General features: G+C 33.7%; 1 protein-coding gene across 4 annotated transcripts in view; it reads left to right on the top strand.

Annotated features, from left to right (window-relative positions):
• CHRM3 (cholinergic receptor muscarinic 3) overlaps window positions 1-24,271 on the top strand; it is a 576,253-nt gene that overhangs the window by 455,034 nt on the left and 96,948 nt on the right. For all 4 annotated transcript variants that reach the window (XM_007481566.3, XM_056816083.1, XM_007481567.3 and 1 more), the window contains one exon: window positions 22,295-22,405. The gene's annotated coding sequence lies outside the window, so the exon portion shown is untranslated. The remainder of the gene's footprint in view (window positions 1-22,294; window positions 22,406-24,271) is intronic.

Here is a 24,271-nt window from a genome sequence, read left to right as displayed (position 1 = left end):
ACTACAATTAGTCATAATGTAGTTTGACCCATCAATTGTAGAGGTTATTTCTTATCTTAATCTCAGTCAATGCCAAAAACAGGAATCCATGATTTTCGGTGACTCTTTGTTTCTGCATCATCAATATCAACACCAGTTTCCTTGGCTTCTCTGTTACAGAACAGTTTCTGAACAAGAATCTTTCTAAACAATTGTGCCAGAAAGTGCTATTTTCTATGCTGTCCTTTACACAGTGAAAACACCTGGAAGACATCCCACTGACTACTGTAAATTTAGAAACACTAGTGTATTTTCCTTCAGTCGCTGACATTGAATTCTCAAGACTGACATACTGCTAATCTTAAATCAAAGCAAATGGAAAAGAAAATCTTGCTCTGTAAGAAACTTATATGCAGGGCAGTAGCCATGTGCTCTGCGACCCTATGTTCTTGTCTGCAGTAGCATGGACTATGGCCCTTTAAATTATAGTACTAATAGAGCTCAGAAAAATGGCTTTTTAAAAGTGACAGTTTAACTTACCATTTAAGCTACCCCTCAATGACTCATGAAATTCTATTTCCTAGATTCCTTCTCCCTCTCCTAGGGATTTTTTTTCTTATTAATATAAGAGAATACAATAGAAATATTATTCTTCCCACCCTGGATTTATATACAAACTTACTATCATTTTATGATATACCTCTATGGAAACTTTTTAGACAATCCAAGAAAGGAAAAATTATACATAGATGCAGGTTGTTCTACAAGGAATTAAGATAGGGGACAATGTGCTTATTACAATTCACAAAGATTCTGCCTATAAATGAGGAATGGAAGCTCCTTGTGGGCAGAGACCATTGTTATTGTCGCTATTATATTCCTAGCACCTAATATACATTGCCTGACAGATAAACATGAACTTAATAAATATATAAATAGTGGATGAAATATATTCCAAAGTACAATGAAATTTTTCATTAAATGTGTGCCCCACTCTCTGAAATCTGCAATTTTTCTTAGATGACACATAGATTCAAAATGAAAATTGTTCTATTTCTAACTTCTGGTGCATTACATTTAAGAATGAAGCATTTGCCCTGCATCAAAAGATTCATTGCTAAATGATGACAAGAATTAAATTGGCCTAATTATTTTTCCTCAAGAAAAACTGAAATTGAAACAGAAAATTATGATGATTTTATAAACAAATATATTTGAGCCAGATAAAAAGGGGCTAAAATTTGACTTCAGAGTTGGAGTATTCTAATTGGACCCCAGGTTGACTACATTAGTCAGATAATCAGCAAGTCATTTTTTTTTTAGTTTGCATCCCAAAGACACTGTCAATATAAGCAGTCCTCACAAATTACCTTGATACACTTATTCAAATCATGTGGCCCTAGATGCCAAAGGAATAGAAAAAAAAAAGCTATCTTTTCATTTTGCTTCTCTGTTTCATGGAAGAGATGGTGAGCTAATAAACATAACTTTGCACACAGGCATGCTGATATGGAATAATATAATGTATAGTTATTTATATAAGAATGTTATATATATTGATTAGCTTGTAGCATTTACACACATATAAACATGTTCACGTACACACACAAATATGTAAAGAGTATGTTTCATGTGGATTTTTTTCTATAAGAGTTTGTTTTATTGTTCCCTGGAAAAATAGGAAAGGGACAGCCAGTTCTGATTGTCAAAAAGTCTGGGGCTGATATCTCCCCCTCTATTGCCTTCCTCAAATATAACAACTTATATTAAACTATTAAGATACAATATAAATTTCAGCACTGGACAGAGCCAAAAAAGCAGATGTCAGAAGGATGTCTATTTGGTTACACCTTTCTACCAGTTTGTTACCTACAATAGTCACTCTCCTCCTTTCCTGTTCTTTCTTATCATAACAATCCAAGAAGGAAATGGTATACCAATTATAAGTAAATATTTAATAAGAAGTAAAAATATTACTTTAGTATTAGAATTTAGCAAAATATTTAATAAATAGTAAAAATACTATTTAAGTTTTAGTAAGTACTTTGTAAAAGTAAAATGTAGCCAGTGCTTTTCAAAGTGGACAAAAGTCAGTATAAAGGTTCTTAAAAGAATGTCTTGGTTCATTTTTATTGTATTTTATTTTGTTTTCATATCAGGTCAAAAACAATTGACATTGCCACCTTGTAACCTTTAAAATATTACAATTAAACTCATTTAAATAATGCAGTCAGCCACATCTGTCCTTTTATGATCGTTTTCTAAATATAACTTCCCCTCATCTTTGACTTTTTTATTTTGTATTCTTCCAACCCCACTCAACTGTATATTTCTGTGCACAATAAGAGTAAAATAAAATAATTATCTTCTATGAGTTGTTATTTGTTGTGGCTTCTAGAAAGGTAATGGCTGTTTCCTGACTCATTTAACTATACAGTCATTTAGAAGAAGAACCATTCAGTAATTCAACAAACATTTATTTATGTATTCTGTAAAGAGCATAATGACAGTCACTAGAGAAGATAGGAAGATGACCTTAAAAATCTAGTAACAACGGGAAGACATAGATCCAATGTTATTACAAAATAGAAATCATAGCTACTTAAATAAAGTTCAAAGTCCTGGCTATTTTTTTTAAGATTTGAGGGAAAAGACAATTATTATTTATTACTTTGGTTGTTTATAGTTTAAAGAAGGTTTTATGAAGGTGAAGTCATGTGAGCTAAATTTTGAAGGACTGATAGGATTTCAACAGAGACCATAAGGTTTAGGAATATAGGAGGAGAACTAGTCCAGGGATGTGGCTAGGGCATGAGCAAAGGAAAGGAGGCAGAAATATGTAGACTTATAAATGGGGAAGACCCAATAATTTCATTTCTGACTTCATTGTAATGGAAGATAAGCTGGGAAAGGTAGAGTGATACCAGATGGTATAGTACCTTTGAATGAGCAGCTAAGGATTTTAAATTTAGTAAGTAAGAGAGAAGTGCTAAAGAATTTTTAAGCATGTAAGTTACCCACATAAGGAAGATTAATGTGCCAGTCATATGAAGAATGGAAGAAGGGAGGATTGGAGGGGTGCAATATTGAAGGATGCATGATAATGATAAGACTAGGTTAGGACAATGATACTTCTGCTGTCCCTGACCATTATGATGGTCTAAAAGAGTGTGAAGAAAGTTAAAGGCAAAACAATAGCTCACATTCCTTTGCACTCTGAGCACTGCAAATGTCATCAAATATGAAAAACTTTATAAAACTGGAGGATTTGGGAGTTAGAAGAGACTTCATCACCCATCTTGTCCAACTAATCTTTAAAAGAGAATTTCTCACAATAGCACACAAAACAAATCATCTCTCATTCTTTGCTTGAATATATATGGCAAAGGGAGAATCATTACATTCCTAGACAATTCATTCACCTTTTGTAGTGGTCCAATTGTTAGAAACATTTAGAAATATTTTTTGCCTAAATTTGGCTCTGTATAACTTTCACCTATTGTTTCTGTTTCTGCTTTGTGGGGCCAAATAGAACAAGCCTAATTCTTGTTTCATATAATAACCCTTCAAATACTTGAAATAGGTCAGTAAAATGTTCTCCCTGAGTCTTCTCTTGATCAAACTAAGTATTTAAAGTTTCCCCAACTAATCCACATAGGACATGGGTTTAATATCCTTGATTATTCTTGTTGAACATCTCTTGGGTATTTCTGTTCCTATAAGGAAGGAACACTCTTTGCTAATATAACTATCCATAACAATGACAAACAAGAAATGTCCCAATTTAAAATAATGTCTCAGATTCAACCATATTTTTCATATTCTGAATGACAAAGATCATCTGGACAATGTTCTTAACTAATTTGGATAATTATAACTTGATACCAACATCCACAGTTAGGTTGTTTTGGAGATTATATATATTTATACATGTACTTTTATAAATATATATATATATATTTGTCTTTTTAACATCTCTTCATGTCAAAAATAATCACAAACAGTAGACCTTTAATCAGAAACAAAAGAGGTACCTTGTGGCATCAGCAGTAAAGGAGAGAAAAAGGAAGAGAAAGAAAGGGAAAGTAATAAGTATTTATATAACACCTCCTATGTACAAATATACTACTATGTACTGTATTAGCAATGTGCTCATGCTTTTTACAAATATTATCTCATTTGATTCTCACAACAATTCTGTGATGTAGGTGCTATTATCCCACTTTATAGTTGAAGAAACCAAGGCAAACAGAGATTAAATGATTTTTCCAAGATCACACAGTTAGTAAATGTCTAAAAATAGTTTTTAGTTCAGTTTAGAGCTGAAAAATATGCATTAGTCATTATTCCTCTCCTTTTTTTCCTGAACTTCTGAAAGAATAGCTGATGCCTGCCATTAAACTGAGCAAAACATATAGTCAAATCCATAATCACTTACCAAGAACTTTACTGAACTTGGGTGAATCATAGAATTTAGATAACTTGAAACTACAGAACTCTTAGAAAGAACTTGGAGGCCATGCATAATTTCAAAAACCAATGATCCACAATTTTCTACTTCCTGATAGAGAGGGTATAGATTTGAGGTTCAGGATGAAACACATTTTTGCAAGGAAAATCTTTATTGATTATGTATATTTATTATAAGGGTTTTATTTTATTTTTATTTTTTTCCCATGGAGAATGGGGTGGGAAAGAAAGAAAGAAAATAAATATTTATTCATGAAAAGTAATTTTATTTTAAAAGGAAAGCATTTGGAATACTTTTAAGGAAAGGGGGTAGGAGAAGTTCTTGTTGCTGTACTTTATTCTGAATAAAATTCATATTCATCATTTGTAGCATTTACAGCTAACATAATTAAATTGTAATCAGCAGTCTTTGATTTTGCATAAGTTAAAATCTATATAAATAACCTTAGTTACTCTGATTCTTTGTGTACGTAATGCTTTTTTTTAATTCCTGTAATAAACTAGAGCACAAGCTAACATTTGATTTTTTTTTTTAGCTCAAGTTGAGAGGTAACTGCTTTGCTTTTCTGGTCTGATTGGCAAGAATCAACTTTGTAATCTCATAAAGTTCCCTTACAGTGATTATGTTTTTTTCAACATGAAATATGAAGGATCATTATTTCTGAACCAGACAATTGATTGGACCAACTTTTATAAACAAAAAAAATAAATTATTCCTATTGACATAAAGATTCAGGCCTAATAGTCAATTCCCCTTTGTTATCCCTATGCAAGAAAGTATTTGAATTCAATGCATTAATTTAATTACTAATCAAACTAGTAGGAATTGTGCTTTTTCTAACTTTCTCCTTACAATCATTCTGTCTTTCTTGGAAAGCTTCTTAATTTGTCATTTCAAGGTCTTCTTATTCATCAATGGATATTATCTTTTATTTCTATGGTAGATATTATTAATGAATTGCTGTACCTAAAACAAATTTATCACATGGTGTCAAAGTTTCTGAATTGAACCCTTATTCACCTAACTTGGTCCTCAGAATACAGACACTGAGTACAATGTTGGATCTTTACTTGATAACTGGTGGATTACTTTTCCTTCATGATGAAGTATCTGAGAAACATAGGAAGGAGGCAAAAAAGAAATGAAATTTAAAAACAAGCCAAGGAATTATTAATTGAACATTACTAGTATCATATGAGAGATAAAAAATTGTTCCCTCATGGACTTTCAACCTTCGATGCTGAATAGGTTCATTGAAAGCCCAGAGAGATCTTAGCTGCAAATAGGTCCACATGTTTGGAGGTCAAATAAAATCAGTAACCAAACCGAATGGAAAATGAATTTTATTGACACACTAAGAAATATTGTTCACGGGCAGCTGCAGCTCCCTAAATTTTTATTTATTTATTTATTTCTCAGCAGTATTCTAGAGCATCTGTATGGACCAATGGGATAAAGTCAGTCCCTACAAGAAAACTGGTCTCAAAAATGCTTGTTAGCCACAACATTTGTAAAGTCAATAACTATGGAGGGTCATGTGCAGTAACAGTATGTATATTCAATCTGTTAGTAGACTATTATTTTACAGCCTTTTGCTATTCAATCTACTGTAGAAGGAAGAGGCATTTAATCAGATTTGTCCTTTGGTCTCCAACAAAACAGAGTGTAGTTCAGGGAAATCTAATTCATTCTTTCTTTTTCCCCAGAAATTTTATATTGCCTAATTCATTTCCCAAAATTAAGGAACTTAAAACATAGTTATTGGCAAAAAAATACATAAAGTGTGATAATAGAGCAGAACCAAATTTATATATAATCTTTTAAAAAACAAAACAAAACTCTACCTTCCATCTTGAAATCAGTTCTAAGAATCCTTTCAAAATAAGGAGGGTAATAAATTCTCTTTAGTAAATATTATTCAACCCAAACTTGCATCATCTTACATTTTTGGTTGGACTATCATAATGATGGGTAATCATCCAGAGTGTTCTTCAGAGAAGCTATGATAATGCATGCTGCCCACTTCCTGATAGAGAGCTTATTCACTCAAGAAGCAGGATGTACATTGTACAAATGTACATGTACATCTTTTGTACATGGCAATGCAAGGATATGTATTGATTTTCTATATTTGTTATAAGGATTTTAGTTTTCCCCATAGTGAAAGGAATGGGAAAGGAAAAAAATGAATGTTCGTGGGGAAATTTTTAAATGAAAATATTGAAATAATTTTAAGGAAGTGATTTATTTATTTATTATTATTATTCATTTCCATCCTGTCTTACTCATTATGACCCCATTTGGAGTTTTCTTTACAGTTATCGGAGGACTTGGATATTTCCTTCTCCAGTTCATTTTACAGATGAGGAAACTAAACTGAAGCAAACAGGGTTAAGTTACTTGGACAGTTTCACATAATTAGTAAGTGTCTGAGGCTAATTTTGAACTCAGGAAGATAAATCCTCCTGACTTAAGGCTTTACACTCTACTGCACTCCTCCCTGTCCACTATAAGAAAATAAAGTAGGAGAAACTCTTAATGGTATAGTTTTTTTTTTTTTTCTGAATAAAAGTTGAATTTATCTATTGCAATTACAGGTAGCAAAATACAAGTAAGATAATTTTCTATGCCTAAATCCTAATGCAAACTCCAAAATGGTTACCTTGTTAAAGTCAGTAGGAAGAATTGCTTCAAGAACTAGTCCTGGGGGCACCTCGGTAGCTCAGTGGATTGAGAACCAGGCCTAGAGATGGGAGGTCCTAGGTTAAAATCTGGCCTTAGATACTTCCCAGCTGTGTAACCCTGGGCAAGTCACTTAACCTCCATTGCCTAGCCCTTACTACTCTTCTGCCTTGGAACCAATACACAATATTGATTCCAAGATGGAAGGTAAGGGTTTAAAAATTTTTTTTAAATAAGTAAAAAGTGTTTAGCATCATTTGTTTTAACAAAATTAATACAAACAACAAATTGACAAAATTACAATAAAAAACTTAATATTAACATTTAAAAATGAAAAAAACAATTGACACAGAAGGAAGTCATTTGAATGTTCAAATAAGAATATTAGAGAAAGAGAACACCTCCAGATTTTTGAAGAAATATTGCTGTGAATCATTAAGCAAGCTAAACTAAGAGAAAAATAATCTGCAAGGAGGAAGTAGAGGAAAAAATAGAATCCAAGAAAATGACAGAAGCCTTTATGAATGATGAACAGAAGTGGAACAAAACTCATGATGGAACCGTAGGTGGGTTCAGATCATACTCTAACCTTTCATGGACACCTAAAGAAAATTAATGCCAAAGCATAACCTTTTAAGTAGCTTAATAACTCCACATTGTGTACTGTGTTCATGCCTTCCAATTGCTTACACTGGCCATCTGTTGCCAAAGTGTGGACTCCCGTGCTCCTCTGACTAGTACCACTTAACCCACACTAAGTTATTTTGGATTTAACTATGTATTTTCTTATGAGTGTTGTATTATGTAAACCATATAACTAACCTAATACTTAGCGTAATATTCTGTATATGGTAAGTACTTAATAAAAATTGATGAATATTACTTATCTTATGGTTACAGTACTTTATAGATTACAGATTTAAAATCACAGTACTTTAGAGGTGAAAGGGACCTCAAGGCATTTAATACACTCAGTTATTTAACAAATGAGGAAACTGACATATAGAGAGATGATACAGAGCCTGTATCAATTCTCACTCCAAATCCAGTGCTTTTTCTAGCATGCAAAGCTGAATGAAATATTCTCTTGTAGTTTCAGACAACTCTGTCATGAGCATAAGATGCTAGTACTTATAGAGAAATGTTATCTAGTATTCAATTAAGTAATTAACTTAGAAAAAAATTTACTAAGCAATTATAATATTCAAGGCAGAAGCCATATGAAAGTCTAGAAGTCTGCTGTGTTTTCCTTCAGAAAGCTTTCTTTAAGATTATGGCCCAAGACCAGATGCTTGATAACATCTATAACAAAATAGATCAGCTTTTAAAAATTCCAAATTATCATTTAGGTTATATATCACTTTGAGACTAATTAATATGGCTTTTATATGCTAAGCTGATTTTTCTATATGAATATGCAGCTGAATTCCTTAGAGGAAAGATGACATACATTTCTAAGAAAGTGGAAACATTTTCATTAATTATTGACTGCCACAGGTCTAAAATGATTGCGAAATTCCAGGTAAAGAAACCATTTGTTTAAGAGTTTAAATAGAGGTTAAACAGAAAACCCACTATTTTGCTATTTTGGGAAGTGGTTCTGTTTCATGTGTTTCATGCAGTCATATATCATTACCTGAAGAATAATGGTGTTTTAAAAATGGGTTTTGATTTCAGAGTGAAGCTTGGAATTGTTGAAAACATAGCATAGATTAGTTTTGTTTTACTTATTGTGAAATCATCATAAACAATTGTAGACATTTCTATACATAGAAAACATGGAAGAAGAGATAACATAAGGAATTGTAACTGTGTGTAGTTTAAAAACACATACATTAAGTTTAACAAGATGGTAATGGTATTACTCTATTTTTGTTCCATTTTTCTGATCTTTTAAAAAACATTTCATTGATTTTTCACATTAGCCATTATCCCACTTTATTATTCTAGAGCAGAAGTCCTCACTTGTAATAAAACCACATAGTCAAGCAAAATAAATCAATATACTGGACATGATTAAGAATGAATATCTCATTGTGTATTTCTAATCCATCACCACTTCATGAAGTAGTGGGACATATATGTCACATTCCAGTATTTGAAGTCTTTAGGGAAACAAGGTAGGAAAACTCTTACTGGTACATTTGATAAAAATAAAAATGTTCATTTGTTGCAAGAACCAGTAACATGAATGAATGGATAGATGGGTAGACAAATAAATAAATTGTTTACTAATTAATTACTAAGTGCAAAGCACTGTCATAAGCACTGGGGATACAAATATAAGCAAGAAAGATCATCCCTGATCTCAAGGTACTTATAGTTGAATGAAGGAAGAAAATATATTAAAAAAAATTGAAAGAAGATATGGGGTGGGGGTGGGGGGTGGGGGAGAGAATGATATCTGGGGCGGATGGTGAAAAGATGACCAAGAAATGTATTAGGGGCTTGGATTCTGGAAAGTAAAGTTTAAAATTGACTTATCAGATCAAAGGGACCCAGATTTCAAGTTTTTAGTTGGGTGAATGTTTGCAGAATACAGACATGGTGCAATGATAGCTAGGAAAGTCATGATTGGTTCTAACTTTGCTCAGAGTGCTGAGGTGTTTTAAAGTTGTTTCCCCTTATATTTTTATTGTGCTCTTTGTGTAAATTATATTCTCTTCTTATTTCACTCTGTATCAGTTTGTATGAATCTTTCAATTTTTTTCTGAATCCATCATAGTCATCATTCATTATTATATATCAAAATACCATTACAATCATATGACAAAATTTGTTCAACCAATCCCTAACTGAAATATTTTGTTTCTAATTCTGTTACCACAAAACATGCTATTAACATATTATTTTATATACACATATATTATACTACATAAATGTGATAATTTATCTAGTATATACACATATATAATAGTTTGTATCAAATCACATACCTATTTCCCCTACCAAACATCTATCACTCTATGCCAGTTAATATTGATCAAGCAGATTATCCTATATTTTCAGTGAGCAGTCAATAGCATTTATTAATGACCTACTATATATCCTGTCCTGTGCCAAGCACTGGAGGTACAAAGCAAGGTACTGTACAATTTCTCTAATGCAGTCCAGGCATTTTTCTTCCTTCTACTTAAATATTAGCCTAGGTAATCATCCATCTGTAATGTCTGACCAACTTATATATATTGATTGACCAACTCAATATGTTGTCCATGTCATACAATATCTGAAGAACTGAAAGTATGAATCATTCAAAAGATGATGGAAATATCAACAATAATCATAAATGAGTTTTAGCAAATTCCCAGTGATTAATTCAATGAATGAAGTAACAGACTGAGAGACAAAAGAAAGTCCCTAATTAAGGCCACACTCCTATTTTGTGAGCCAGAAAATTGGATTCTGTAGGGCAGTAGACAACTATAGATAACCATTTCAGTGACCACAGAACTAAAACTGTGTTAATATCAAGACCCAGACTGAAAACAGTTTAATGACAATAAGAATCCAAAGTGTGTGGAGAATGCCCTAATTTTATTGGAAAATCAAAAGGAAACTGTAAAAAAAATTAAGAATTTAAAAAACTCCAAGCACAGTACCTTACACACACATCTGTTGGTAGATATTTATTGAACTGGAGTTTAAGTAAGATCTGGTATATTAAGACTTTTATCCCATTCTGGTATACTGACCCCTGTAATGCTGCTTCATACTAAATCCTCTTTAAATACCTAAGTGAATGGTGCACTGTTATTAGCAGTGAAGGGTATAGATTATATATAATATGATACATAGTGTATCATATGAAATATATCTAATATTGTAAAACACTGAGGTCTTCTCACATAGGATGTGGAGCATGAAGATCTTGTTAAATGAGAAGTGGTTGCATCTTGTATACTGAAGTGTATTCCAATGACCACAGTTCTAGCCTTGCTGATGAAAAATATGGTTAAGTGATAGAATCAACCTTGGGATGGCACAGAATCTGCATTAATAAAATTGATAAGAGAAATGTAACTAATGGATCATGACATGGTCACCACATCTTGCTGATGGTTTCTCCAAAATATTTTTTTTATCATCAACTTATCCTTCTACATCTACATCTCTAGTCCACAGTAGGATTCCAACATATTCTTAGGCACTCATTTTCAACTCTCCTAATCCCACCAACCCCACTTAATGCCCTGATTAGAATATAAACTCTTAGAAGGGAGAGAACTGTTTTACTTTGCCTTCAAATGCCCAGTAGTTAGCAGAATGTCTTGCACATAACAGGAGCATACTAAAATTCATAAAATTTATTTAACAATTCTGTAAAAAAAAAAATAAGTCATAATTTTGATTCTATTTCTTCATGTGTAGTATGTTTCATTTGCCTCAGATAAAATTAAAATATGTTTTAAAGATTTTATATCAAATAGTATTCTTGTCCTTACCAAGCATCTTTTAAGTAGTACTAACCAAAGAAATTATCCCATTATTCCATATTTTCAGTGAACAAATAGCATTTAGTGATTACCTATATATACCAGGCACTGTGCCAAGCACTAGAAGTAAAAAAGAAAGGCAAAGGGGCAGCTAGGTGACTGAATGGATGGAGAGTCAGGCCTAGAGATAAGAAGTCCTAGGTTCCCATCTGACCTCAGACACAGTATTGATTCTAAAACAGAAGGTAAGGATTTGTAAGAAAGAAAAAGAGAGAGAGAGAGAGAGAGAGAGAGAGAGAGAGAGAGAGAGAGAGAGAGAGAGAGAGAGAGAGAGAGAGAGGCAAAAACAAATTTAAAAAATTTTCCCTACCCTCTAGGAGCTTACAGACTTTTTAGAGAGACAACAGGGTATTGATTTATCCTCAATCTTATTCATACATGTTTGCATGTTGCCTCTCTAATAAGTCTGTAAGTCTCTGAGTTTCCTTCCAATTCTGAAAAAAAAAAAAACTGAATAAGACACTATCATTAATCTCAATTAGCTTGCAATATGAGACTATAACACATGCAAATAATCACAATGCAAAATGGAATGAGATACATGCATGTTAAAATTGAGTATTATCTAAACTGAAGAAAGAAAAACAAATCTTTTCTAACCAGAAATATCAGGGAAGTCTTCAAGTGGAGGAAGTACCATGGGAAAGTAAAAGGAGAGGCAGGATTTCAGCAAGAAGAAGATTAGAAGGATGGTTTATGAAAGGAATAGTCTACACTTCCATGTAAGCAAAAGTATGGAAGTAAGCAAGAAGATAGTAGAAGTCAGCAGGACCAAGCAAAAATACTCATTAGAGAATCTAAGAAAAATTCCTGAAGTATGCAACATTTGAAGTTGTTGCTAAAAAAAGGGGATGATCATGAACCAACAAGAGAGCTCTGAAAGCATAAGAAATGTGAATTAAAAAAGAAGATAATAAATATTTTGAAAGGAAATTGAGATGCCACTTCTGATAAAAGGGAAGGCATTCGGCAATAGTTGGGCAATTTATTTTTCTCAAGGCCAGCACTAAACATAAGTTGGAGAGATGGCCTCGGGTGGAACTCACAAGTTTTGTTGGCAAAGTCTGTTGATGAGAAAGACAAAAAGCAGCATATGGAGAAATACAAAAATATATACTCCCTAGATACACTGCCTCTTCAGATGTCAAGAAAAAACCTGGAGTGAGTGCAATAAGTGTGGCATGCTGAAAAGTTAAGAATTCAAGGCCCACCCACAGAGCCAAACATGAAATATTAGGCAATGGATTGTGGTTTTTTTTTGTTTTCTTTTCCCCTCCTGCAGATTTCTTTTCTTCCACTGCTGCATTGGAAGGTAGTGCTGCCTCTAAAAAGGGAACTTATGATCTTCAGTTGCTTTGTTGCTTAGATAAAGACCCCAATATTTAAAATTGTAAGAATTAGAAGTTAGGAAATAGGAGCTTGAATCAGGAATTATCATCCTTAATTATGGGAGGAAGTAGAATGAAAGGAGAATTTTAGAAGAAGCTGGGCAACACAAGGGATAGAGCTCCAGTCATGGAGTCAGGAGCACCTGGGTTCAAGTCTGGGCTCAGATAGTTCCTAGCTGTGAGACCTGGGGAATTCACTTATTCCCATTTGCCTAGCCATTGCCTTTCTGTCTTAAGACTTGTTACTAAGATAGAAAGTTAAAGTTGGGGGAGGTGGGGAAGAAAGAAAAGAATTTTTCAGGTCTTTGGTTTTTGTTTATGAGTATTCGTTCTTCACTATTAAAATGGTTTGGGGTCTAAAACCAGTTTAAGAGTCTGAGGATAGGGAAGACTATCCTAAATGAGGATTTTAGGATTTTATAACTAGACTTAGAAGGACCTCAAAAGCCATTAAGTCCAATTCCCTCATTATATGGAGGAGGAAATTTCCCTGGGGGGAAGCAATTTACCCAAGATCCCAGAAGTAGTAAAGCATCAGAGGTGAAATTTGAATTCAAGTTCTATGATTTATGATTCCAGTCAGCATTCTTTCCGCTTATTCACATTGCCCAAGGTTTTATTAAAAATAGTTCATTACAATGTTCTGTGATTCTTTCACAGATGGTGAGTGTTTCTTTCCATGAAAACTGAAAACTCCTCATGAGGAGAGTTGGCAAAATTCCTTGCTTACCCAATGGCCAACCTCTGGTATTGAGCCTTTCCAAATCTAGCTAACATCATCTTCAAGTGAAAGTTACTAAAGTCAGTTGCTAGCACCATACTCAGAGCCTTTCCATTGTAATAGGATCATTCCAGCTTGAGCTTGGCTAGCATGGCATTTGAGAGCATAGGGTCACCTTCACATCATGATGAGGTATTAGAAGAAAACTATGGTGAAGACTTACTATCTAAGACAAAGCAGGTTTGTAGTCTTGCTACATACTACTTTAGTCATACTAATCTGGAGCATTTGTTCTTTAGTCCTAAATTTTAGAAAGAAAATGGACAAATGATTACATACAGAGGGAGGAGACTAGAATGTTGAGGCTACACCATTTGAAGAAAGATCTGGGAATGTTTTGAATGGAGAAGAGATTTAGGGAGGATTTGGTATCTTTTAAGTATTTGAAGCATCATCATGAGCAAGAGAGATTCAAACCTGTTCTGCTTGAATTAGAATTAGTAACCAGTAACCAGAATTAGGAGATGAGTGGAAGTTGCAGTGAAGGCAGATTTAGAGTTGATAGATGTATGGGGGAAAAAATAGCAATTTGATATGTCCAGAAGTAAAAGGAGCTATCCCAGAATTCCTCTCCCTCACTAGAAGTTTTTAATTGAAGTTATGACCTCTTTGGAGTGGCATTAGAAAGGTGATTCTCTAAAGAAAGGTGATGCTCTCTAACGCCCCTTTGAGGTCTAAGAACATGTTCCTTCTTGTGCAATTTTTTCCAAAAATTGTTCAAAAAGTTAGCCTTATATATCCTTAGTGAAAGTATTTCACTCAGTTCTTTATTTGAAGGAATTGAGAATTTTTTTTTCCTTTCCAAGACTTTCAACCAAAGGATCCCAGTGCCAGAGGCAAAGAGAGCCTTCTAATTTCTCTTAAAGCCTCATATCCCCAGGCTATGAGCAAAGGCATATTCACAGACTATTCAATCACTAATGAAAGTTGGCCTTTTTTCTCTCAATAGCAGGGTAATATTCAAGACAGGACCCTTGGTTGTAGCATTTCCACATGGAATCTCTATAAATGAAATTTGACATGTTTTCCCCAACACTCAGATACAGAATCTTGCCATATTTTCTTATGCTTACAAGAAAACAAGGGAATTCCAGGAGGTCATGTAGGCAGGTTGCCTGCATTTAGTAAAGGGGGAAAGAGTATATCCCAGTACTATAGGTGTTCCAACACTTCTACAAAGAGTGTCTCCACCTCCCACTGTTCTGAAACAATCATATTTTTGTTTGGAGTTTCCTCCAGTCTGATCTAAGAACAGTACCAACTTAATGAAGAGGCGGAAAATTCCCCTACTTGTTTGCTTAGGAGATTTCAGAATTGTCTTTCATTGGAGAATTAAAAGACTCTGTGTGTGTGTTAAGGGTTAGATTCTTGGATTAAATAAGAACACTTAACAAGTATAATATGGCAATAATTGTTCTACACTACTTTATAACTTTACTTCACATCACTAAAGAGGGCATAATTTAATTCAGATCAATTTAACCAATATTTTTAGCACCTACTGTATGTAGAAATGTGTGCTAGGTTGTTATTGGCTTATATAATGCTTCCTTATCCTAGCTGAAGTTATCCTGGCAAAGACACTGGCATGGCTTACTTGCTTTTTCCTTCTCCAGTTGATTTTATAGATGAGGAGCCCAGGCAAGCAGGGTTAAGTGACTTGTCCAGTGTCACACAGCTACTCAGTGTCTGAGGCTGGATTTGAACTCAGGAAGATGAATCTTCATGACTCGGGCCCTTCATTCTACTTTACCACCTAGCAGCCTAATATGAGCTAGATACTTGATGCCTGATCAAAACTTATATGAAATATAATACTTATCTTTCTAGAACTTGCAGTATCATGGGAGATAGGGAAAATAACCAGAAAACTATGATAAAAGTATACCTGATGAATCACATAATAAATCTTTATTATCAGACTCTGTACCAAGAATTATGAAATAATATCTGCTTAAAAGGATCTTACATTCCAATTAGGAAAACAAATATACATATGAATATATACACATTTATTATATGTATGTGTATGTGTGTTTTGTGTATGTACACACACATAATATATGATGAATAAATTCATGCAAAATAGTTAAATAAAAGTTAGCTTAGAAGGGACAATACTAGCAGTTGTGAAGATCAGGAAATAGTTCATGCACAAGATGATGTTTGAGCTGTATAGGAAAGGGAAAGAAGGATTCTTTGAGTTAGCAAAAATGCATACCAAGCAAAAAAGAAGGCCACTGAAAAAGAAAGTGAAGGATGGAATGTTGTATATAAAGCAGAGAATGGAAGCAGGTTTGTCTGGATTGCAAAGTGCAAGATAGAGAATATTGTTCAATGAGAATAGCAAAATAGTTTGAGGCCAACTTGTGTGAGGCCTTAAAATATATATATATATATATATATATATATATATATATATATATATATATATATATATATATCACATGCTATATCCTAGAGGTAATAAGAAGCCATTAGATTCAGGAAATGAATTATATGTCAAATCTTTACTTAAGGAAAAGTCCTTTGACAGCAGTAGAATGGGCTGATTTGGTAAGAAAATTGAGGCAGGAGAAAGAATCAGGAAACTATTGCAAATAATCAAGGGGAAAGGCAATGAAAACCTGAACTAAGGTAGAAGCTTTATGAGTAGGCAGAAGTGATCAAATGCAGTAGATATTGTCAAGGTAGAAAGAGTAAGTTTTGGCAAAGGATTGGATATTTGGTGGAAGGGAGAGTGAAGAGTGAAATATAATGCTATGGTTACATACAAACCCAGGAGACTTTAAATATGATAGAATTTTGGAAGCTGGGGAGGTTTGAGAAGAAAGATCATTAAGTCCAATTAGACATTAAGTTGTGGATGTCTGTAGGGCATCCATTTTGAAATATACAATAGGCAAAAGATGATATAGAATTGAAACTCACCAAAGAAGTTTGAACTGGTGTATATGTGTGCATGTGTATATGTGTGTATATATATATATATATATCTTCATATATATATAGTCTTCCTTCGATGGATTCTATCAGGTTACATCTCAGATATCTGTTTGTTTCCTAAAACTAAGGAATCTTTATGCCTCCAGGCAGACCCTAGTCAGATGACCACCCCACCCCACCAAATGCCTGAGGGTTTACCACTCTAGAGTAATGTCCACACCATGACATATTGTAAAAAGTCCCCAGAACTGATGTTGTCTGGGGGATAACTTTTCCATCCATGCTATCCTCACAGAGGGAACAGCCTTTCCATTCATGCTGTCCTCCCAAGGAATTGCTCCCCATCTTGTTGTTCCACCTTGCTATTCTCCTGGCCATTCTCAACATTACTTTCTAAATTAATAAATTTCTCTTTCTGTTTTTAAGCTAAGTTTTGGAGTCTTGCATTCTTGCAAAAGGTATCCTTCCCAAACCCCAGGGGTACATATCTGCACCCCATAACAATACTATATTTTAATGTGTGTATATACATATATCCACATACACATGCCTATGTAAATATGATCATTAAATCCTTGCCAGTTAATGAAGGTATTGAAAGAGTAGAGGAGAAAAGATGAGAGCCTAGTATAGAACCCAGGAGGATATCTATAATTAGTGGATGATGAACGAGCAAATGAGCCTGAGAGCAACAGGTAGGAAGAGAACTAGGATAAGGCATTATTTTGAAAACCCAGAGAGAATAAAGTATCTAAAACAAATGAGTAGTCAAAGTATCAAATGCAGAAAATTAGTTGAAAAGAATGAGAAATGAGAAAAGACCATTAAATTTGGCCATTAAGATATAAAAGAGATTTCAGTTGAGTGATGAGTTTGGAATTCAAAGGGCTGAGAAAGGAGTGAGAGGAAGAGGTTGTAGAAATAGTGTGTCTGTGGTTATCTTTTTGAGGAATTTGAATGAAAAAGTTGGGAGAGATATAAGAAAATAATGTGGTAACAGTAGAGAGTTTTGAAAGATTTTTGGTTGTTGGTTTGGTTTGTTTTTTTTAAGGGGATAGGAAAGTTTGAAGGTTTGAAAAGAACAAATAGATAAGGAGAGATGAAGAAAGGAGAGAGGGAGGATGATTGATGCAGTCTGATGGAAAAGAAGGCAGAAATGGGATCAAATGCAGATTGAGTAGAGTGGAGACACTTCTTTGTCCTAGAGATTGTGGACTAAAGGATTAGAGAATGGGAAATCATATCTATTGGGTTTTTAGATTAGGAGAATGGGAGATGAGGAAGTTCACATCTATTAATTTTTTTTTTCTCCCTAAAGCAGCATAGTCCTTGGCTAAGGGGATGGAGCTAGAAGTTTAAGTGGGGAGGAGAGGGAAGAAAAGATTTGGAGTAGCTTCTGAGGGAATTGAGATAGGGAATTAGGTAAGTATAAAAGGACTGCCTTGTTCTTGTGAGTATCCAGTTGAAATTGAATGACATGAACTGTAATGGAGTCAGCATGGTTGTAAGAAATTTTTCCAGATGAATTAAGAAGCTTATAAGTAGTACTAGAGGAGATAGTTGGTGGGAGTAATGCAGGACTTGGGTTTGGTAAGAGAACAATAGCAATAAGACAAGGGACAATTAATTTGAGAGAAGACAGGGTAGCTTTGGAATGGATGGGTGCTATGTGAAAATTAGGTAGGCTAAGAGGGAAGGTCATTAACACTTACCTTTATCAAGAAAGACTACCTGGAGGAAGTAGCATTTCACTTGGCCTTTAAAAGATGAGTAAGAATTCAACAGATTATGAGGAGAGGGAAGGTAATGAAGGGGAAGGGATAGAAGAGAAGGAAGAGTAGGGAGAAGGAGAAGGAAAGGGAGGAAGAGGCCACAGAGCAGCTATTATGTAGAAGGATTGTGCTGTGTTTTTTTAGAAATCTCTTATTTGATCTTTACGACAACCCTGGAAAATAGGTGATATTACTATTCTCATTTTTCAGATGAGAATATTGAGTCAGAGATTAAGTGACTTGACCAGAGTCATTTGGATGATACGTTATCTAGTCAGATTTCAATTGTAAATCCATCATTTTATCTGTCATGTCACATAGTTACTTTTGTCTGGAAGCAATATCTTTAATTACTAAGATGTTTGAAAGAAGAGTAAAGAAAGGAGAAAGAGTATTGGATTAGTAGTAGTTCTGGTATTGGAAAAGATTACATCAAGACAGAATCTTTCTGCATGTGCATGTGATAGAAACCTTGTTCCTTGCATAAATATTATTATGGAAAAGCAATTTAATTTTTTCCCTGGATATTCAAACCTATAAATAAAGGGATAAAAAGAGAGTTTGTTTTCTTTATTTTTTCAATTACTAGTCAAAACCAATAGGTTTCTAAGTCATGTTGAAATTCTTCCAGGAATACTGATCTCTGAGGATAGATATTTGTATTAGTATTCCATACATAGTCTTATTTGTCTACAATGCCTGCATTTACTAAAAGGCCATTATGCTGTCTCAGCTGTCATGCTCAATTTCTATGCACAGCCCTTTTAGAAATGAGCAAAAGAACATATTTTGTCTAGTTGTAGTCTTGAACAAAACCCATCATTAAAACTGATCAAGAAAAAAATCATTTCAGAAGAAACTTTTATTAACATATACAAGGTGTGTTTCTACCATTTTAATGTCAGCCTCCATGATTTATGGAGGAAACAGTGTTTTTCCAAGAGTCAGCCAAGAATCAGTTATCTCTTGTCCTATTCTTGTTCTTCACTTCTAAGTTTGTCAAATTGAAGAAACATATGTCATGCCTTGTGAATGGCAGATGATGATGGGAGTCTATAACTGCCCATGAAGTTATCCTGTTTTCTCTGGCTCTTGGGATTTTTTTTTCTCGATGTTTTATAGAAACCACTTCCTTTAAATCTCACAAATATCATTTGACTAAAGAAGCAAGGAAATTAGCTTCTATTCATTTTCAGAATTCAAAATCTCTTCTTGCAGAAAGACCCATAAGCCACTGCCCCAAGAATTTTAATGTGAGATAATTTCACATTTACACTATTTTCTTAAGTATCCAGCCTCTTCCTGAATATATCTTTGGTTGCCCTCTTTACCATATGACCTCCTAAAACCCTTAAAATACTCTGAATTTTAATTTCCTCATTTGAAATATTATAAGTTTGAACTATTTTTAAAGTTTTGGATCCCTCCTAATTTTAACATCTTTTGAGTCTTTATACACAACCAGTCTATGAGTACAACATGCATTTACATTTCAGAGTGGCTGGAAAATTCCTACTGTGCCACCTGATGCACTGCTAGATTATACTATATTTATATGTGCAGAAGGGGCTCTCTGAAATAGCCAGATTTTCATCTATCTCTTTGATGTGTTTTCCCAATAGATTCAGATAATTAATGTTATGCTATATTTATTATATTGCCATTTCTTAAACTTTTAAAAGGAATTTTATAAAATTAATATGGTTTTTGAAACGAAAACAGTCCAAAATAGTAAACAGGTAATATTATTCTCATTAAAATAACAAAAAAAGGAAACTTCAGATGGTGTGTAGTTAACTACAATAAAACTCTCTGTGCATTGTTAATATATTTTAAAATTATTTAACTCAACAAATGATTGATGAAATCCTAGACTGAGCTAGTGGCTGAGGGGAGAATCAAAGGTGAATTTTTTTCCCTTGGGGTTTCAGGGGTTTTAGCATCAAATTACTCAGGGTTTGAGCATTTTTAATGCTTTTAGCTTGAGCTCCCATTCCAGTGTGTTCTTTCCACTGCCAGCTGCTATTAAAATATTCTCCAGTTGCATTAGATTATATTACAAAGGAATGTTTATTTGCAGGTGTAGAAGGTAAGAAGATGGGAAGGAAGGAAGAAAACAAGGAAGAAAAATAGAAAGGAAAGAAGGAAGGAACATAGGAAGAAAGGAGGGAGGGAGGGGAGAAAGGAAAAGGAAACAAGCAAGGGAGGAAGGGAAAGCTGAAGATGTAGTGTCTCTAATCCCCTATGAAACCTGAGGAGACTGTAGAGTACTATGCTATTTTATCCTGAACATGTCTGGTTAGCACAGGAGCATTGGATTCAGATTTGGTAAGGCATGTTTGTCAGAAGTTTGTGGGGGAGACAATGTAGGAACAGAAAATCTAAAGGGTAGTGAGATCACTAAAATGATCATATTCATAATCCAAGATGAATAGGAAGTAAATGAATTCAAAAGAAAAGTGTCAAAGGAGAGTATTGGATTGGAAGCAAATAGATTCTCTAGACTTGAAAGAATGGACTTTGTGGAGAGAAAGGATTTTTTTCTTCATAACTACAGATTAAGGGAAAGAGATGATTGATAGAAATCTAGATAAATAGATAGATTTGAGTCTACCTACCAGTGGGAGCTAAATTTAATACACCAAGAATATTATCATAGTTTCTTCTTAAATAGTGTCTAAATGAGTGTGTACAGAAATGCATTCCATGATTCCTACTCCATTTCTCTCTATCAGTTAATTATTCACTTATTCAATTAGCATTTATTAAGAATCTATTATGTATAAGACATTGTTTTAAGCTCTGGGGATCCAAATTTTAAAAAGGGAAAAGACAGTTTTTATCTGCAAGGAGTTCACAAACTGTTGAGTCAGACATCAAATAGAACAAATGTGAAAATCAAAACCAAATTAGAAAAAAGAATAAAGGTGAAAAAAAGATACTATGACATTACAACTTCAATGTGATCTATTTAAACAAGCTGTTGAATCTGAAAAGTGATTGATTGATTGATAGATAATAGATGGATTGATAGATATAAGAAGTTGTAATGCCAGTGTTAATCTTGAAACATGCAATTTATATAGAAATCTATTAATCTTTAGTCAAAAGTAACTATAATCTGCAAAAATATCTTCTTTTCAATATCTAATTTTTTAAAGCTTATACAAAGTAAGATTTTCATTGCTTTAACATAAAGTTCTTTCAATGATCCTCTGAGAACTCTTTAGATAACAAATATAAATCTTATGTTTCTGACAAATTCATTTTAAAATATTTGTCTTCTTAATCTCATGTTGGGTGCATAACAGATGCAAATAAAGGAGATTGGGTTAATACATTCGTCCATGTCCAGTTTTGTCTCCTATTATTTCCCTTCACCTTCTTTACACCTTGTCCAAATAGGAGTATTTGCTCTGATCCAAACATTTCATTCATTTCTGAATCATGGCTTTGCTCAATATATTATTCCTTATACCTGCATTGTCTTTGATCTCTAGGTTCATCTGTTAAAATTTTGGTCCAGCTGGAATGCCATCTCCTCCATAAAATCTTGCCAGGTTGCCCAAGCCAGAAGTATTCTTGTCCTCCTCCATAAATATTTGTCAAATGAATAAAATGGATAAATGAATCAGTACATGGACTTATGTCCTCCCACCCTTCCTTGAACTTAAACAATCTGCCAGTTATAATCACAATGAACTTTGAAATCATTGCCTCGCTTACATGAACAGAATGAAGAGAATGATATTCATTATTGTTTGTTTGTTTGTTTCCAGGTGGTGTGTTCTCAGTGCCTGTGTCTGAGTCATATCATTGATCTTTCAATTATTTTCTCTGATCCTCACCATCCATCTCCATCAAGATCAAAGGAGAAAAGATCACAGAAGGTTAATATTAGTGTTCATGCTATCTGCTAATAGAAATTAAGTTGTTTCCTTTGTTTTTCCTCATCCATTGCAGAAATGCCTTAATATAAATGTAGAAATCTGTTAAGTATGGATGCTTCTTGAATGAGTCATAAATGATTATAAAACAGGTCAGGTTACTTCTTTGAAAAAAGTAGTGGTGTACTTAATGCATTAAATAATAGAATTGGAGTTAAGAGATCTGAACTGGTATGCCAGGGCTCTAACATTTACTAGCAAAATGAGCTAGGTCAAATAATAACTCATCTTATATCATATTTGAGGATATAAAAATTGGTTTTGAATGCATTTTCTCACTTGATTTCTACAATAACTCTTGTGGGGTAAGTAGTACAAATGTTGGTATACCCATTTTGCCAGTGTGGAATCTGAGCCTTTTTTCCAAGGTCACATGGTGTTTTTAACAAGTGGCAAAACCAAGACTTGAATTTCTCTTCCTCTGACTCGGCCACATTCAATAAATATTTGTTAATCTGCTGCTTTTTGTGAAGTTTTGGGAGATGCTGAAAAGTACTTGCTCTGCCCTCAGGGAACATACATTACTGATTCTGTGTCCAAAGCTTTTTCCATTAACAGCACCAAAAAAAAAAATCCACTTAATATTGAGCCTCAGTTTCTTTATGTGTATAATGAGAATAAGAAAATTTGTATTACCTGCCTCTCAGGATCATTATAAATATAAAGTGAAAATGAAATACTTGGAAACTCTCAAGCACTCTAAAACCTAAACTTTTATTATACTTGATAGTGCCTCACCGTTGCGTTACTTCTAACTCCCTTTATTTTTCCTAGAGTTACCTTATACCACATTCTACTCTATAGTAAGGAATAGTATATTAAGTCTGATGAATCTGCCTCCTCTTGTGATTTCTTGCTTCATTTATTTTACATAGATAGAAGGCAGAGTTTTATTTTGTTGGAGGCATAGTCTGTACAACAACAGTTGGGAAGACACTTTTTGATATATGTGCTTAAGGTAACCAGATAGATACATGTTAATATATACTGCGTATGTATATAGAGGCACATATATTGGTTTTATATACACATGTTTACATGTGATCATGTATATTATTATGTATTTTTATATACTATGAGCATATTTGGTCAGCTATGGCTATAGAAAAACAAACAAAAAGCCTTTCAGGTGAAGGAAGGATTTATTCTCAAGGTACTTTTTTATGACATTTTTTGGTAGATATTGAAAACTGTCTTTAAAAATTTTTTTTTAATTAAACCCTTACCTTCCGTCTTGGAGTCAATACTGTGTATTGGCTCCAAGGCAGAAGAGTGGTAAGGGCTAGGCAATGGGGGTCAAGTGACTTGCCCAGGGTCACACAGCTGGGAAGTGGCTGAAGCCAGATTTGAACCTAGGACCTCCCGTCTCTAGGACTGGTTCTCAATCCACTGTGCTACCCAGCTGCCCCCTGTCTTTAAAATTTTTAAGTATTTTTTTCAAATTATATACCTTAATGTTCTATTTTGAATCTTTGAATTTCTTAGCTGTAGCAGCAAAAGTAAATATTGAGACTGAAACTACTGCATGCTAAATTGGGTCAAGGATCTGAGATCCTTTGTGATACCTAACCCCAGAATGTTTTAATGCTTACTTGGCTTTTGTAAATAAAGATAAAGACAGCCTGCCTTTTTTTATCCTTAAAAGCAAGTGCTCATACACAAACAAAAACCATTGCTGTGTGGATATTTGGTTCAATGGTGATTTCAAATGTTGCTTTGGTGTCATATAAATGGGAAGAACCACCTAGAATTTTAAATCTTTTCTCTTAAATACATGTAACAACATAGTGTTAGCTAGTATTTCTCTGG

The sequence above is a fragment of the Monodelphis domestica genome, chromosome 2, assembly GCF_027887165.1.
Source record: "Monodelphis domestica isolate mMonDom1 chromosome 2, mMonDom1.pri, whole genome shotgun sequence".
Classification (NCBI taxonomy): domain Eukaryota; kingdom Metazoa; phylum Chordata; class Mammalia; order Didelphimorphia; family Didelphidae; genus Monodelphis; species Monodelphis domestica.
This window is presented reverse-complemented; position numbering and strand designations above follow the sequence as displayed.